Source organism: Branchiostoma belcheri, unplaced genomic scaffold (assembly GCF_001625305.1).
Source record: "Branchiostoma belcheri isolate BF01 breed outbred unplaced genomic scaffold, Haploidv18h27 scaffold156, whole genome shotgun sequence".
Taxonomy (NCBI): Eukaryota; Metazoa; Chordata; class Leptocardii; order Amphioxiformes; family Branchiostomatidae; genus Branchiostoma; species Branchiostoma belcheri.
The window spans coordinates 33,599-47,097 of record NW_017803002.1 but is presented as its reverse complement, the minus strand read 5'-3'; the positions used below and the strand labels follow the sequence as shown (position 1 = coordinate 47,097).

The window sequence follows — 13,499 nt, the reverse complement described above, 5'->3', positions numbered from 1 at the left end:
CGGTAAAATGTTCATCAGGTCCTCAATCTTGCCACATCTATGTAATGTAACATACCGTTTCGTAGTAAATTTCCTACGCTCATGAGCTGATACTAAATTGAATGTTTTAGGGGTTCACAACTGTTACCATGCCGCTCGTGGTGTGAGGAAGTGCTCAACATGGCTGATGACCAAATAAAGAACATGTTTCCTTCATGTGGCTTGTTCCCACCATCGCAGCACGGATGTTGGAACCCTGAACCAGTTAAAAAGACTGGCGAAGGTAAACTGGCATGTTCATTTAAGTCGAATTGATGCAAAAAGAATTATAGGGTACTATTTGACGTAGTGTATAACTTAATGTAGAATAACCATGAACATCAGGCAATCAAGATAGTCTGGTAATGGTCCTCTCGATGGCAGAGGATATTCTAGTAACAATCGAGCAGATTTAACTCTTAACTAGAGTTCGGAGGACTCATGCCTTCGACAGTGTGATATTGCTTTCGTGGGTGTTGTGTGTATGTATAGTGTAGGCTTTTTGAAGATGATTATCGTAGTTTCCGTCAGGACCAAAGAAAAATGATCGCAGTTGTATCTCGCGTTGGGGTGGACGGATGTAACTGGGACTCGGTATACGTTCTGCTATTGGGCTGTAGATGGTGCATGTTCCTTTGTTCTTATTGTATACCCCGGTATGTGTTTTCGGGCGTGAAAATGAATTTTATTGGCGGCCCCCGGACACCCCTTTGAGTCTGAAAATGGTCGTCCGGGTTGACCTTTGGTGTGTTTGTGGTATAATGAGATTGGTCCACTTTTTTGTCACAGAGGGGTGTTCCACAGAGGGGGTGTTCGGTGTCGATGAAAGATTTGTTTTCAACAAGGCACTGGTAACATTGGCGGGTGGACGTGGTGAGATATTAGTTGTTCCTGACGTTTTAAATTAGATACAATCGAACGCAAGTTTTGCGAGTAGTAAAGTGGTGTATGCTAAAGTACGGGACATCACCAGGACCAAGGACATTCTATCACCGTGTGATGAAAGCTTCTTGCCGGGACAGACCTCGATCTACTCGGAAACATGTATAGAGAGCACCGGGCCGTCACGCCGAAGGTTACGTGGCTTACACTTCCGGGTTATCGAACAAGGACATTATACAGGTCCTTGAACGAACGTAAAATTATGTGGAAAAATGCCATAAATCCGCAAATAGATAGATATTTTCCCCAAAGGTTCTTTGAATTGTGGCAATCATATTTTCACTAAATGTGGCTATGCAATCGTGGAAAACAGCGTTTTAGTGCATGTTCCTCAAGAAAGAAAATTACTCCGCACGTGTAGGGTCTAAGAGAGTCCCGACAAAAAAATGATTGTGCCCGAACAGCGTGAGTTTAGGTCCACCATAAAATCCCTTTCATCCCTCAGACCTGATCTAAAAAGGATTTGAGATGAAAGCCTGTTTATTACTCACAGGATCAGGCAGGGAAGTTTCAGCGTCCGGGCGATTGTCGGACGTATACGCTTATTTTGACCTGAGTACTGCGGTCGGGCACAGTGAGCCAAAAGAGGGCCTCTTGCGGGTCATGGGTAATTGCAGTTATACATGACGTAAATATCGAACTAGCGGTTACAATTTGGGAAAATTGTTTTTATTGTTTACAGGATACGTGTGTTTGGTATAGAAAGCAAAAAAGTTATAGATATACGACTTTTTGATTGAATTCACAGCCAAACTAGCAGTGTGTACACCGACGATTTATTTTGGTACTTCTTTTTTAGATAATTTTTTTTCTTGTGCAAATTATGCTCAGAAAGGCCCAGTTTTCTGGTAAGAAGGACAGAAGAATGTATATTTTCAAAATATGGCCAAAAAGTCTGACATTTTTCATGGTTTGACCTGTTATTAGCCTTTAAAAACTTGTGATCTTGTTACCTGCTATTAGCTGCGTGTATTAGCGATGGCTTGGGGATTTATCTCCCTTTTGTGTATTTGAGGATTTACAGATGAGTTTTTGATAGCCTATAGTCTGTCAACAGCATAACTTGAGAAAGCTTAGGTGGATTATATTGATATTTGGTAGGTGGGTAGGTCTTGATGGGACCTGGAAATGATTAGACTTAAGACCTAGCGGCTTGTTGTGGTACTGCAGCTGAACTTCCAGTTTTGATATCTCATGATCTACACATGCTGGGGTGACGAAATCTGGATGGTAGGTAGCTCTTTTGCTGGGGAAGAAGTGGCGTGAGCTTGGGCCCCCTAGCGGCTTGCTCAGGAACTGCAGGGCTATCTGTTTGAAAATATTCAAAAGAGGATAACTCAAGAACCGGTGGACGGATCGTCGTGACTTTTGGTATGTAGGTAGCTTACGTGATGGTCGGTATAATTATGCGGCAATTATGCAAATCTGGATGTAATTTGCATAATTAATGGAGAAATTCTATAAATCAGCTGCATTACATTGTAGGACTATTCAAGCTTGTGACATGTAATTGAGAACGAGAGAAACACAGGCAGATATTGATTATGTAAATTAACACTTAATTTGCATAATTAATGAGAAAATGTAATAATTCCATAATGCTAACTGCCTGGAATTTCATACTTGGGGTTGCTGGTGTCTTTTCAAATTTAGAGCGACCAGTGTTACTGCAGTAACGTACGGACCTCCCACGACGCCCATTTCCGAACTTGATCTTGCTGTCGTCAACGGTAACTTGCTCGCAAAAAATCGTGAACATCCATTTGCAGATTCTCGAATTATCCCGCTAACAATAATAACGACCACCACAAAAGGTCAAATTCAATGACATGGGAACACCCCACGAGGCCCATATCCGAACTTGACCTTGGTATTTTCAATGGTAACTTGCCAACTAAAAAACATGAACATCCATGTAAAGATTCTCGAAATATCTTGAACACAAGAAAAAACACAAAAAACAAAGGTCACCTGAAGTGACATAGAAACCCCCACGGGGCCCATCTTTGAACTTGACCTCGGCATTCTCAACGGTAACTTGCCCACTAAAAATCATGAACATCCATTTAAGGATACTCGAGATATCTTGATGAACAGGGAAAAAACACCAAAAACCAAGGTCAACTACAGTGACGTAGGAACCCCCCCACGAAGCCCATTTTTTGGCCTTGACAATGGCCACCCCCAAGACAACCTGCCTGCCAAAAATCGTGAACCACGGACCTTGCCTTCAAACTTTACCGTGCATAATCTACAAAACAGGCCGAAAGCGATTCCATAGCCTTCTCGTCGAAGGCAAATAGGTAACAACAATGTTTAAAACGTATACACTGCTGCCTTTACAATAACGAAAGACACAAAGTTACAATGCTTTCAATTTAAAATTATTCATCGGTAACTTGCTACAAACAACTGGCTAAAAAAGTGAAAATGGTACAAAGTGACAAATGTAACAATTGTGATGAAAAACACACTATTGAACATCTGTTAATACACTGCCATTATGTCACATATTTCTGGAAAGATTTTACAAGGTTGTGGAAGAACAAAACACAGCAGGACCTAACCTTAACTGAGAACCTAATTATATATTGTATACCAGAAACTTCACACACAGATACTATTCTACTGCAATGTATCCTAATAGCTAAATCTGTCATATACAGCTGCTTCATTAAAAATATAAAACCTGACATGAAATACTTCCAATGTAAACTAAAACATCGTATGACAATAATGAATGCTACCCAGTAATTTGTTTAGATGATATATATACACACCTCTTTCTTTTGTTATGAATGATAACCTGATGTTATTTTATCTTCCCTTACTTTATCTCTGTTTATTATGCACACTGTATATGACTTGTTTGTATGATTTCCTGTATACTGAATAAAGCTGTTTAAAAAAGTAATTTGGTTCTCTAAAGTTATTATTTTTGCTTCAAGCCGTTTAATGTCATTAAATACACGGGGTTGCGATTCTTAACACCGGTATTCTTGAATCTATGACGTCATGACGTCAAAATGACGCAGTGTGCGTTCGTTTAATTAGTTCATTCTTTTGGTGTGGACGTATAGTTGAATATCATTATATAGACAGGGATTCTGGCCCCACAAATCTGTATTGTTGAATCTATGACGTCATGACGCCACAACGACGCAATGTGCGTTAGTTTGATCAGTTTCATTTGATAGTATGGAGAACTGAAGGATTGTTAAGGTCATTTAGTTCTTGGAAATTATTTTGTTAATTTGCTACGTGGCGTTAACCCTACCTAGACCGGGCTTTTTTTTGACATGGGGGGGACGGGGGGGGGGGGGCGTCTTTTGACCCCCCCTTAGAACTCGCGAACGGTATATCGTATGACCACAAAATTTTTAGAGAATGGTGTACTAGTAAAAATTTATCATATCTACAATTTTTATGTCGTTATGACGTAATATGACGTCATTATGACGTCATTAATGTGATTTTATTGGCCAAAACCGTCTAAATAGGTTTTTCCCTGAAAACTAAATGGTATTCAACATAACTGTACCAAAAGTCCTTATGACAGAATATTATGGTGTACTAAGTCTTATGTTGCCCATAGGAACACCGATGACGTACATAAATAGACGTCATACATATTTAAGATATCCGCCATCTTGGATCATCAATCTTTGAATCTTGAAGGCGTCTGATTGAAGCATGTCGGGGTGGCGGTTCTCGACGGCATTCTTGAATCTTTGACGTCAAGATGAATCCCTGTGCGTTGATTTAATTAATTCAATTCGATAGTATTGACCACTTAAAGATTATAAAAACTCATTCGGTTGTTGAAAATTAGAAGATTATTTAATCAAATGAATACAGAGTCTGAAAGGTTGTGGTTTGGTTTGACATACGTACGTGGGATGTCTATTTACATACTGTATGCGTGCTCATTTGCATATATGGGACAATAGGATGCTCCCGCGCCTGAGGCGTCTACGAAATAGTGCATACCATTCGAATCGAAGCCTCATCGTTGTACCCATCTGGACGCACTTATTCCTGGCAGGAAAAGCTATCAGTAACCAAACAGGTCAAGACCATAGCATGTTCAGCAAGAGATACAAAAACCGGAAGTTCTGCTGCAGTACCAAGGTCATTACCAGGAGGCCCATATTTGTCCTTGACCTTTGTCTTCCTAAAACTTGATACCAAATATTATCACAATCCATAAAGGCCTTCCTTTCTAACATTAATATTGTATTGTATTATCAAATATAAGTTATATGATTTAACCCTATCTAGACCGGGCTTTTTTGAGCAAGATTTGACGGGGGGGGGGCTCTTTCGGCCCCCCCATCAGAACTCGCTAACGGTATGTCGTATGGCTACCAAATTTTCAGAGGATGGTGTACTAGTTAAAATTTATCATATCTACAATTTTGATGTTATTATGACGTAATATGACGTCATTATGACGTCATTAATGGGATTTTATTGGCCAAAACCGTCTAGATAGGCTATTCCCTGAAAACTAAATGGTAATTCAACATAACTTTACCAAAAGTGTTTATGACAGAATATTAGAGTGTACTAAGTCTTATGTTGCCCATAGCAACACCGGTGACGTCATAAAATGACGTCATACATATTTAAGATATCCGCCATCTTGGATCATCAATGTTGAATTTTCAAAAATAGTTTTCTTTCGTGATAAAGCCTAAAATACATTGTAAACATACCAAAGACCTTCATTTTAACCTTTTTTGGTAAAAAGAAATGGAAGTATTGATGAAATTTTAAGGAAAATAACTTGTATATACCTGTTCTAATGATATGGTCCGCCATCTTGGATTTTGGCCAATGACGTCATCAAATTAGCATAAATTATGCATATTTAATGATAAAATTTACATAAATTCATATGGGATGTTATTAATATTAGAAACCATGAGTAACTTGACATAAAACCCATAAAATTTTATTCTTGAAACAAAAATTACTAAATTTAGCAAAAAATGCCTGTCAGAAACCCGTTGCCATGGCAACATAAAAAATTATTATCTTATTCCAATGATAGAAAATTGTTGCCAACAATATTTTAGGAAAAGTCACCAAGTTTGGTCATTCTAGCCCTAGCCATTCAGACGCTATGTGACATCAAAGTTGGCGCGGGCACTTTTAGCCCCCCCCCCGGTCTAGATAGGGTTAAATCAGGTTTCTCCCAGGTCAATGGTGGACACTTGAGCTGTAATATGACCAAACAAAATGTATAGTAAGTTTATCTTATTAATATTTTTGATAGCAATTCATTGTTGTTGTTTGTTTGTTTGTGTTTTTTGTACAGCATCAACTGTCCATTCCACACAAAGACTGGAAAAGGAAAATGATGATCTGAAGAGAGAAAGTGAACACCTCAAGAAAGAAGCAGAAGACCTGAAGAGGAAAAATGAACATCTGAAAACGTACATTTAGTTTTGATTTTGTTGTTGCCTCTCAAACAAGGAACTTACTGAAGTACTATACTGGTTTTACCTATGTTACTTTCATGTCCTTATTCAGTTTCCTTGTTCCAGATGAAAGTGTCAGCCCAGTTAAGTACATTTCTAGGAAGGCAGCTTGTATGTCAGTACCTTTAAAAGACCAGTTGTTTTTAGTTCTGTGTAGATTGAGGAATGGGTTTCAACTGAAGGACATAGGCTTTAGATTTCATATCACAATGCAGTTGGCAAGCATAATTTTCAATAGTTGGATTAACTATATGTATTTAAGGCTTGGTTATTTAAGTTTATGGCCTGCCCGTGACATTTTGGTCTCAAAAATGACCTCAGAATACATAAGATTATTCGGAACAACTATTGCTATGATAGACTGCACTGAATTAAAAGGGGGATAAGTAGAATCAAAGAATTCAAACTAGTTGACAGGAAAATTCCAGCTGTTCTGTTTAGTTCTATCAATCAAATCTGGCTTGTCTGTTGCTACTTAACCACGTTTCAAGATATATTGGTAAGAGAGAAAAGTCAATGATCTTTTTAGGTTAAAAATATAATGCTGACCTGATATCATAGTAACATAGAGTAAAATCAACTTGTATGGCCAAGAAATGTGGGCTCACTGGTACAATAGTTTGTGATTGTTGGGATTTCACAATTTTTTGCTCATCACTGGCATACAGGATATGCAATTATGCAGTCTGCTGTGTAATATTTTACTTGATAATACAGTGTTGCCACTGACAACTGAGGACGAACCAAAACAAGAAGTTACAAATAGCATAACTACCTGGTAAAAGAGTGAGGAGCCCCTCTGTACTTTACCTCTGCCAGTGTCTGCCTCAAGACAGTCCTCTGACAGCAGATAGCTCAGTGTTGTGCCTGGCACTTTGAGATCATTGATCTCTTTTTTTTGTTGTTGGCCGTGAAATACTGTGGGGAATATTGTAGTTGTCTTTCCTTCACCATGTAAAAATAACAGTAAGTTTTGAGTGATGTTTATTGTATGGGTCACCATCAAACACTTTCTGTAGTACAGTTGTGTGGTGTAACATAGTCTGTGTTAGTCAAATGAAGTTGTATTAAGAAACATTTCTTAATAACACACCTTTGTAAAGGTCTCCAACAACTTGATAGTTGCAATAAACTTTATTGGGAATGCTTTCCAACTGCATTTGAATCAATTTCAACTGTATTTATAACTATATCTTTGTGCATTTGGTAGGCACTTGTTGGAAAACTGATTTCCTTTTCCTGACAGTTTTTGTTGGCTTTGCCAATACCAAGGAACTCACTGATTCTGCTGCTATTTTCCTGCCCCTTGGCTTGTACCACTGTTGTGGTAAACTTGTCACACTTGTCTCAGTTGGCACGTCTTTGAGGCCTTGTAGTTGGAAATGACCCAGTGTGTACACAAGTGCATGTACATGAGCACATGTAGCCGAGAGCCTGAAAGTTTATGTGTAAGAACAAATATATTGTGATGAAAAGGACATTTTAAGACAGAACAACATTGGTAAATTGTGACAACTTTTATTGAACGTTCAACGTACCATATACATGGCCTTTGGTAACACAACACTTGCGTACATTAAAAATGGAACACTATGTTGTTCAGAATTATTATATCCTGTCCAGCCCCGTTCAAAATAGGGCTATATAGGCCGTGTACCCTGGCTCGCTTGGCCTGTGACCTCGAGGTCATGTTATCGCTCGCCGCCGCCCCCCTCCCACAACAACCATTTTCACGTAATGTAAACATTATGCAAAGAGCGTCATTCTTTCATGGTCAAAAGACACATTTACACAGCAAATGACATTTTTCTTACCTCTTTGCCTTCATGCAATTATAAAATCGTTTTACTGTAGTGTTATTTTCCGGGTTCGCGTGCGTATGTTGTTAACATTAAATGTAAATTCCATGTATCCATAAGCAGTAACACTTTGTGTTGCACGTAAAAAGAAGTTGCGCCCTCCGTAAGTCCTTAACATGCATGCAGCCATGGCAGTGGAAAACCTGTCACACATATACGTACCCTGCCTTACACGTGCATCAGCAGTTAGTGAGCAGTCGGGCACTCTTGTCCACCAACAAATGTACGCTGTGCGGCTCATCCCCCTTTCTCATCGACCTAAAACACCTCGCCCCTACGGAAACTACCGACCCTTCCTCCTCAAACAACTCTACGCGGCGGACGTAACCCTCAACGAAGAAACTATAACATTTTTGTTTGGCCCGTTCCGAGACTTCCTCGCTTCCAAAAAACGATAACCCGAAGTCGGGCGGCAGCACCGACAGCTTGGTGGCGGCGGCCATGTTTGTCTTTCCCGCGCTTTTTTTGACCGAGGTGTTCGAAATAGAACAGGGGGCGGGGCTTACGGTGTTCGATCTGGAAAGGCCCATTGTGCTGCAATGTACAATCACATTTGCAGAAATAGCATTAAAAGATTAAGTATTACATGATATATCCGATATGAATATGAAAATTGGTAACACATTAAAATAAGAATGAACGAGTTTAAAACATACAAGGCAGCAATAAGATCTTTAGTCTATAGTGTCCTTTACTTCTGCATAATGTTGAGAGTTCTGGGGAAAAACTGTTCTCCAGCTAAAAAAATAGACTCACCGGAATTTTCCACCGAAAGATAATCTAAATATCATATGTGAACACTTTTTATCTACACAGTTATTAATAGTAAAGGATACAGTAATATTTCTAGTAATATTTAGAAAATTGATATTAAAGATGCAAATATTTCAATACGTAGCTGCAATATTTCATGCTGTTCATAAACTGATTTATAACAGCTGGTATCAAGTATGGCAAATTCGTACAAATAAACCAGTCTATTACTATTACTACTACTACTAGCACTAACACTATTACTACAAAATAGCATTTAGTAGACAGTAGGCAATCAACAAAAAAAAGAACAAATGCAAATACAATCAAGCCAAAGTAACCATGAAAACAACAACAGCGTTAGTTACTCTAAGGTGCTGCAAATAATGTCAGGTTGGTTTAACATTTGATATTTTGATTTTCTTACACAAAACAAGGGATTCTCTCAACCCGCTTAACGAGAATAAAACTTCTTGCCTGATTGGCTGAAATTTTTTTTTTAGAAATATAGCCCTTCAATTTAATGAGGTAATCATCCTAACATTTAGAGCTTGGTTCTTACGTAAAAATTGCCAAAACTCCGCCTTGCTGTTAGGTACTAAACAGTTGTCAATCAATCAGTCAGTCAGTCAGTCAATCGCCCACAGGCATCAGGAACTGATGCATAGCGGGTACAGATGTGTACAGTTCCCACCAGGTCAGTCTGGTCGCGGTGGTCGTTTGAAAAAAATTCACCTTTATTAACCATCCATGTTGTTGCTTTGGGAGTGAAAACTTAGGCCCACTTTAGACGATGGATTTCGCGACAGCGGAAACTGCCGACAGCGGCACGCCGACAGAAAAACGCCGTCTAGAGAGGATTCCCGACAGCGTAGTCCCGCTCTCATGAAATTTTCTGCCGACAACTCCGAAAGATAATCCCATGCCAAAGCAATGGCAGCGGGGAGGTAAGCAACGTGGATTCTAGCTGGGCTCAGCGGGAGTCCCCGACAACTTTAAAGTGCGTATAGAGAGCTCCCGACAGCGGGACGTGAGGGTTCAGCTCATTAGCATATAGCGCGGGGCATTTGGCATCAAAATGGCGGAGGCTCGTTTTTAAACAGGAGCACGCCGTATGCCCCAGAAACGCTGTACGTACAGTATGCCCTGAACAATTTTTTGGCAAAAGTTCGCTGGAACCATTGCACAACGCCAGATCGCCCCGTGAATAGGATCGCTACCCCATGCCAAAGCAATGGCAGCGGGGAGGTAAGCAACGTGGATTCTAGCTGGGCTACGTCTCAACCATATCTCCCGGTATCTCAACCATTTCTTTTATGCTACCCTTGCTCGTTGCCTCCTGTTGGATAAGACGCAAATAACACTGTACACAAAGAAAAACATCCGAAAACGGCGAGTTCTTGAAAAAAATCTTGGAGGCCATTTTTGATGACGCGTTATGTCATAGATCACAATGGGTCAGGTTAGGTCACGAGCCACACGCGGTGTTCTGTCCTGTCGGACTTTTTGGCGGTGTGTATAGAGGCGTCCCGACAGCGGCGTCTCGACAGCGGGAAATATTGCCACTGTCGCGAAAATCTGTGTCTAAACTGTGTGAAGGAAAAAAAATGCTGCTGTAGTCTTGAACAGATATTTACCGTCACGACCCCTGTGCTGTCCTTCATCTGAGCGTGCGTGATTGTGTAAAGCCTGAAAGCTGCAAACCTTCAGATATATCTCTGCCCTTGGCTAAATTTGTCGGAATGGGGACACGGAGGGAAGAATCTGGTTATTCCGGTTGCCATCTCTCACTGCCTGTGATTGGTCAGAGGTGAATGCAGATTCACCTACGTTGACCAATCGCTTCAAATATATTTCCGCGCCAAACCAAATTGTATCTCGAACTATTGGTGATACTGGTGCCTTTACTGACCTCTGTCCTAGTTAAACTATTCCTGAACAGCCTCGAAGTTGTATCTGCGGCCCGGCGACCATCCGACAAGTGCAGCGCAGCCAAAGACTGTAGGTGGATACGACAACGCGCCCTTTTTTTGGTCTCGGTTTCTCCCAACTCCTTGTAACATCACCTGAGCAGAAGATCGAACTTCATCCAGGTAAGTGATGAGAATTTGAAAGCCACTTAGAATATAAAGTAATCCATTGAGTCACGCATAGGCAGATGTATATTCATGTATACATGCAGATGTATATCCAGCTGCACGGGGCACACTATATAAAAGACCGAAAGACGTGTTGGCTTGTTAACATCAGAGGTTGTCAGAGTGATTATGTCTAGATATGGAAGACGTCTAGTCTCTCTAGATAGATCCGTCACTTCCCAGCTGTTTAAAGCCCCTGTCACAATTTCAGGACCTTCCCCCGGCATTGCCCCGAACACCAGCCGATCAAGATTGGCTGAAGTTCGGGAGCTGTCTAGCCAGATTTAGGGCACGCCTAACGTTCTGTAAAAATTGAAGCGAATGTTTTGTTGAATCGTAGATTTTTCATACTAATATCAAAACACGAAGAATCCTGAAATTCAATTTCGCCACATTTCAGATTTTTAAAGTTCTGAATGTGTAACTGCTTGTTCCATAGAATCTGCTGCGCATGCAGATATTATCAATAGACCAGCATTTAACATTGGCTCAACACCTAGATAAAGTTAAATCCAAAATGGCAGGATTGCAGGCGTATAGTGGTCGACAAACCTGTTTGCGCCAGGGTATGTAGCCTTTCAGTCCTTGACAACGCCCCATTTCTGTCAATCAGCACGAGAATTTTTTTCAGCAGCCATAGCTAGCTGGGACTGTCAAGACAACTCTATTCTCTTTGCCCCTTGGCTATGTCCCTTGTTTTGTGTTCCAGTTGTCCAATCAGCTTTCGTTTGAAGAGGCAATTGCCTGGCATTCTGACGCAATGTCCGTCGCAGTTTTGTTGCACATAGTGAGTGCTACTATCATTTCCCAAACCGTGCCTATCCAGTTTTATGCCTGAATAGGTTAGGGTCAGGTAGTGCTAATGTTATGGATAGTCCCCGCATATCAGAAAACGTAGATTTGCCCCAGATATGGGTTTAGATACTAGTGGACTATCTAGAGCCGTGCCTGATATCAAACACAGCCCCGGATACAATAAACGTCTACACAATCCATTTTTAGCTAGCACAGTAGTGTTGATGAAAATGTCCAGAATCCGTCGCAGTGAACTTTAGTGAAACTACGGTAGAGTAATAAAATGTCGTCGACATGTAAACCAAGGTACAGTTAGGATCACTTGGACTTTTAAGTATTACAAGATATATCCGATATAAATATGAAAATTGGTAACACATTAAGCAAAAGAATGAACGAGTTTATGCGTGATTGTGTAAAGCCTGAAAGCTGCAAACCTTCAGATATATCTCTGCCCTCGGCTAAATTTGTCGGAATGGGGACACGGAGGGAAGAATCTGGTTTTTCGGGTTGTCCTCTCTCACTGCCTGTGATTGGTCAGAAGTGAATGCAGATTCACCTACGTGGACCAATCGCTTCAAAGATATTTCCGCGCCAAACCAAATTGTATCTCGAACTAAGGAGACAGTTTCGCTATTGGTGATCAGACGCCCTTACTGACCTCTGTCCTAGTAAAACTATCCCTGAACAGCCTCGAAGTTGTATCTGCGGCCCGGCGACCATCCGACAAGTGCGGCGCCGCCAAAGACTGTAGGTGGATACGACAACGCCCCTTTTTTTGGTCTCGGTTTCTCTCAACTTCTTGTAACTTCACCTGAGCAGAAGATCAAACTTCAGGTAAGTGATGAGAATTTGAAAGCCACTTAGAATATAAAGTAATCCATGCAGTCACGCATAGGCAGATGTATATTCATGTTTATATCATACCCGGGCCGCGATAACATTCGATAACGGTGTTCCGGACCGGGCCGTACTTTACGGTACGGCCCGGGCTTCCATAGAATAAGTCGAAGGCGTTTCGCGTGCGCCGAGTGCGCCGCTTTCGAAAATTCGAACACAGGATTCTGGCGTTGGAATTGATGTCGTTACACTTTTTTTGGTCAGGTACACGAAATTTTGGCACATTTCGCATTAAAAGGCGTGTTTTCTAGGGTGGGTATGATATAAATAAAATACAACACGGTGTATTCCGCATCGCCCTCGGTCCCAGCCCTCCCGCGGGTCGGATCCCCCTCCGGCCTTCGGCCGTCGGGCGATCCGACCCGCGGTCGGGCTGGCACCTCGGGCGATACGGAATACCCCGTGTTGTATTCTATATATACATGCAGATGTATATCCAGCTGCACGGGGCACACTATATAAAGACCGAAAGACGTGTTGGCTTGCTAACATCAGAGGTTGTCAGAGTGATTATGTCTAGATATGGAAGACGTCTAGTCTCTCTAGATAGATCCGTCACTTCCCAGCTGTTTAAAGCCCCTGTCACAATTTCAGGACCTTCCCCGGCA

At 41.0% G+C, this 13,499-nt stretch overlaps 1 protein-coding gene across 1 annotated transcript in view; it reads left to right on the top strand.

The window, feature by feature from the left end:
• Window positions 1–10,787: 10,787 nt before the first annotated feature.
• Window positions 10,788–13,499, top strand: part of LOC109465675 — a gene marked incomplete at its 3' end in the record, with an annotated part of 23,834 nt that continues 21,122 nt past the window's right edge. Inside the window, exon 1 of the mRNA XM_019763056.1 lies at window positions 10,788–11,151. The remainder of the gene's footprint in view (window positions 11,152–13,499) is intronic.